Source organism: Tasmannia lanceolata, unplaced genomic scaffold (genome assembly GCF_043159265.1).
Source record: "Tasmannia lanceolata isolate RefF3 unplaced genomic scaffold, GAP_Taslan_0.1 ptg000006l, whole genome shotgun sequence".
In the NCBI taxonomy this organism is placed as follows: domain Eukaryota; kingdom Viridiplantae; phylum Streptophyta; class Magnoliopsida; order Canellales; family Winteraceae; genus Tasmannia; species Tasmannia lanceolata.
In genome coordinates, this window is record NW_027518683.1 from 21,115,154 (window position 1) to 21,120,776 (window position 5,623).

General features: G+C 39.3%; 1 pseudogene; it reads left to right on the forward strand.

Moving 5' to 3' along the window:
- Positions 1-2,705: 2,705 nt before the first annotated feature.
- On the forward strand, positions 2,706-5,235 carry LOC143880070 (L-type lectin-domain containing receptor kinase IV.2 pseudogene; annotated as a pseudogene).
- The last annotated feature ends 388 nt before the right edge of the window (positions 5,236-5,623 follow it).

A 5,623-nucleotide genomic window follows, 5' to 3' on the forward strand; every position in this document is an offset into this window, starting at 1 on the left:
TTTGTCAGCGTGCGAAACCTGTCTATAGGAAACCACTCAGTGCAACTCATCAATCCATAAAGGACTAATCAATTTTGGTTTGTTAGTCATCAAAATAAGGTGATTAGTTAAACCCATGGGGAACCTTTAGGCTAACAGCTAGTCGACAAAATAACCATTGATAGAGCAGCAATAGAAGCAAGTCAATGAACTTGAAGGGCAGAGTTACCAAAACACAGGAGAATGCTAGACCTAGAGCTCATCAAAGAGAGTTAGGATTGCAATTCAAATTTCAAAGAACAGGGTTACCAAACAATACTATATGTTCAAGGGATTTCACAGAGAATATAGGTGTCAAAATACTAAAGCAGTCTAATATGACTTACCTTGATTGGGAATCCCGATGTCTTTCACAATTCAAACCTCGATTGCCTACAATACGATTCAGATGTGTATCCCAATAAGTCCTAAAATTGTAATCAATTGGAAGAAATCTGCCAAAGATGCCCAAGATGGCTAATTAAATTTTTGGAACGAAGCGACCGACCCTACCACAGTCAATAGAGCCCCTAAACTCATGTCCGAAAAATCTAGAAACCTCGCAGCGGTCGACCCAGTCCTGGGCGGTTGACCGATCACAAAATATCTAGTTTTTTATTAAAAAAAACCCTATCCATCGCCACAGTCGACCATGGACCTGGTGATATACCGAGCATGATATCATGAGTTTTGTCGCAAGGCAATTTTCTTTTGATTTTTCAATTGATTTTATGTTCGTCGATTCATGTCGGAATTTCACAAGGTTGGACTCATTGGAAAGCTCGAGACCGGAGGTTTCCAAAGAGTCCAACGAACTTGCCGGAATCTTAATGGAGAATGGAAATAAAAGAAAAATCACCTTTCAATATCCCTAATCCATACAAACTCGAAGTATGTTAGGTGATTAGTCCGAAAATTATTATCTAAACATATTTCTAACCTCAAATCAAACTCTTCGGTGTCCAAAACTGTCTAACGGTCAAGTCTCCCTTGACTCCCTTATTTTCATCTCTTGTTCCTCTTCTCTCTTTCTTTCTCTTTTTCTTTCTTTATTTCTCTCTTACTTTCTCGCTCTATAGACAAAATATGGAGTATTTCTAGCTATGATTTTATTATAGAAATCGTTCTAACCCTAAAATCTCTCTAAAATGTCTCTCTTTAAACGAATTTCAAAGGGAAGCAAAAATCTCTGTAATATCCTTACCTATTAATTCTCCCTAATTCCGTTAATTTCTCCAAAAGGAAAAGCAATTTACAATTAACTAAGGAAAATTTATCAGCACCACTGTATTTTGATGATAACACTCCTCATTTTATTAAAAATACAGTATGGGGGGAGAGCTTTTAGGAGCTCATATCCTTGTCTTCTAGATTGTGCATTTGTGTTAACTAGTGGGAGAGGTCTTAGGAAAGATTCCAAAAGGCTTTAAATATCTCCATAGAAGAGAGAAGTTTATGGAGACTGGTATCTGTTGGCTTCTTCAACCAATAGAAGAGAAGTCTCTATTGGAAATGAGAGACTTTAGGAGAAAATTCGTTTTCCTCCTACCCCTTTTTGTTAGCCAAAATTGGTTTCGAGATATTTGTTAAGGGAAATGTTATCAGCACTACTGTATTTTGATGATGGCACTCCTCACTTTATTAAAAATACAGTATGGCCCGCACCATAGGATGATCCAAGCCGTCCATTAGATGGGCCACAGCTTAAATAGGATGTGCCCCAAAAATCATTTCCATCGGTTGATCCTAACCCTCTGATCTATAAAGGGTTATGATCAACCCTCTAACATTCAGATCGGAGGGTTAGGATCAACCTATGGAAATGATTTTTGGGGCACATCCTATTTGGGCTGTGGCCCATCTAATGGACGGTTTGGATCATCCTATCGTGGTGCCATACCATACTTTTAATAAAGTGAGGAGTGCCATCATCAAAATACAGTAGTGCTGATACCATTTCCCGTTACAAATATCTCGAAACCAATTTTGGCTAACAAAAACGCGTAGGAGGAAAACGAATTTTCTCCTAAAGTCTCTCATTTCCAATAGAGACTTCTCTTCTATTGGTTGAAAAAGCCAAGAGATACCAGTCTCCATAAACTTCTATCTTCTATGGACATATTTAAAGCTTTTTGGAATCTTTCCTATTAGGTTGAAGTAATTGTGGGAAACCTCGGACTTTCTCCCACTTGACGACGACTCCTTGAGTGAATGAGTGTGAGCTTTTATTTGTTGTTTTTCTTTATATTGTATTGAACATCTCCATCGTGAGGGTCCACCCGTATCCTTTTTTTCCTATTAATTTAATTCTTTGTCATTCAAAACAGAGAAAAAAGGTAGCTCATTTGGACCGGCACCTCACAAGAGGAGACGCATAATTTTATTTAAAGGGTGTTGAGTAGTCAAAAAAAGAAGAAGAAGAAGCATTCTTATGTTCTTCCTGAAAAGGAAAAGACTTCTCCTATTCTTTTTTCGAAGAAACTTCTCACCTTTTGTGTATATAAACATCTCAAAGCATTCTTCACTGTGGAAAGATTCCATGAAGTCATTCCCAATGAAGCTTTAGAAGACCCATAGTATGATAGTTAAATAAACAGGCCTTTAGAAGACCCACAGAATGATAGTTAAATCAACAGGCCCTTCAAAGGATTCGTATTTGGAAGTGTGAAGGTATATTGGCTAAGTCTTTATTTTAATTTTTTAGTTCTTATCACTTATTGGTAGCTCATTTGGACTGGTAACTTATTAGACCTAAGATGGAAATTTTTATTTGAAGGGTGTTTGCTGGTCGTGTTGATTAGTCACAAATAAAAAAAAAAGGTAATTCTTTTGTTCCTCCTAAAAACAAAATGACCTTCCTCTATTACAGCAAATCCAAATTCGCAAACGAGCTCCTAATTATAGATTCAACAAGTTCTTAGCTCATCAGGCACGTTCGAAAACATTTTTATTCGTGGTTAAAATAGTGTAAAATGAAGAGTAGTGTTATCATAAAAATATGGCAAATATTTACTCTTCCCACGTTTTGATGCTGACGTATAGCTGTAGAAGAAGATATTTTGATTCACTTATTGAATACAAGTGAAAAATATTTGAACGACTTTTTGAATCACTTGCAGGATTTCAGCCATGTTTACCAAGATCTTACTGTTTCTCATCTTCATCAAAGTTTCAGCTTCTAACAATGATGGTTTCATCTACAATGGATTCCTTAGCACCGATCTAAGCTTCGACGGCATAGCAGGAATCACCCCCAATGGCATCTTGCAGCTAACCAACAGTACAAAACAACGCAAGGGTCATGCCTTTCACTCCATTCCTCTTCAATTTAAGGATTCTACCAATGGTACTGTTTACTCCTTTTCTACTACTTTCGTCTTCGCAATTCGCTCCCAATATACTGATTTTGGTAATGGGATGGCCTTCGTCATGGCCCCCTCGAGAGGGCTCCCCGGAGCTCTAGCTAGCACATATATAGGTCTCTTCAATTCAAGCAACAATGGAAATTCTTCTAATCATGTTCTTGCCATTGAGTTCGATACCGTTCAGGACCTACAATTTGGGGATATTGACAATGACCATGTCGGAATCAATATCAACAGCTTAAATTCTACCAATTCGGCCCATGCAGCTCATTATACTAATGAAAATGGTGGGATTATGAACTTAAGCCTTCTAAGTGGAGAACCAATGCAGGTTTGGGTAGAGTACAATGGTAGTGATGAGAAACTTGATGTCACAATATCTCCAGTTAAGACACCAAAGCCTAATCGCCCTCTCTTGTCTTCGATAATTAGTCTTTCATCGGTTTTGTTAGAAAATATGTACGTGGGTTTTTCGTCATCGACGGGAACGGTTGTAACTTCTAATTATGTCCTCGGATGGAGCTTTCAGATGAATGGGAAAGCTCAAGCCCTCAATCTTTCACGCCTTCCTAAGCTTCCTCGTATAGGTCCCAAGAAGAAATCAAAACTATTGACAGTTGGGCTTCCCATAATTACTTCAATTTCCACATTGGTGACTGTCACAATTGTTCTTCTTTTTGTGAGAAGGAAGATTAAATTCGCAGAGACAATCGAGGATTGGGAGCGTGAGTATGGTCCTCAAAGATTCTTATACAAGGATCTATTCATAGCAACCAAGGGCTTCAGAGACACAGAGCTTTTGGGCACCGGAGGTTTCGGTAGGGTGTACAAAGGTGTGTTACCTTCCTCAAAAGTTGAAATTGCAGTGAAGAGAGTCTCTCATGAATCAAGGCAAGGCATGAGGGAGTTTGTAGCAGAGATCATCAGCATTGGAAGGCTCCGGCATCGGAACTTGGTACGGCTACTTGGCTATTGCCGGCGTAAAGGAGAGCTCCTCCTGGTCTATGATTTCATGCCAAATGGAAGTCTCGAAAAATTACTATTTGATCAGCCCTTGTCAGTTCTAACATGGGATCAAAGATTTCGAATCATCAAAGGAGTAGCTTCAGGGCTCTATTACTTGCACGAAGAATGGGAACAAATTGTCATCCACAGAGACGTCAAAGCGAGCAATGTTTTACTAGATGATGACTTCAATGGAAGATTAGGCGATTTTGGTCTTTCTAGATTATATGATCATGGAACTGATCCTCGTACAACTCATGTCGTCGGAACTCTAGGTTATATGGCACCAGAATTGAGCAGAACTGGCAAGGCAACGACAAGCACCGATGTGTTTTCCTTTGGGGCTTTTCTTCTAGAGGTTGCTTGTGGGAGGAGACCAATAGACATACGGGCGTCTGGAGCAGATATGGTACTTGTTGACTGGGTGTTAGAAAGTTGGAAGAGAGGCACCATTTTAGAGACTAGTGATCCGAATTTGGGAAGTTGTTATGTAGTGGAGGAAATGGAGTTGGTGCTGAAACTTGGATTGCTCTGTTCGCAGCCTGTTCCGGCTACTAGGCCAAGCATGAGGCAAGTCATGCAGTTTCTAGATAGGGATGTTCCTCTACCTGATCTATGTTCAAATAGTTTCAGACTTAGTTTTCTAGAAATGGGGCATGATGAAGGTTTTGATGCTTTCGTCGTGTCATTTCCTTCTTCTTTGAACAAGTCAGGTGGATACTCGTCGTCGATTGGGGAGTCACTGCTCCTTGGGGGCCGTTGATTCCCTCTAAGTGGAATACAAACTTTTTGTATAATTAGTGTAGCTGGGTATTTAAAATAGACAGTTAATATATTTGTTTTTAGACCTTTGTCTTATAAAACAGAGTAATGCTAGTGAGACCTAGAGTCATACCTAGCAGGGGATCAAACAAATATTTTCTTGCCATAACATCACAAGTAACAGAAAGGAGCCCTTAATGAGGGGAAATTCATACTCTCGGCCACGATATGATTTTCCTATGCTTGATGTACTCAGTGGGTTGGGTTTGCTGTAGTTAATGAGAGGGGAAATTCAAATGGATCAAACAATATATTTTAGCAATACCCAGTATATGTTCGCAGGTATTAATCGACACGCCGGCGGTTAAAAGTGACCGTCGGTCAAAAGTTTATACTAATAAAAAATTGAGTCCTACCCGACGAAACCTTATTTCATTTCCACCTTTCTCCTTCTCCCTTCCGGCCCGTTTCCC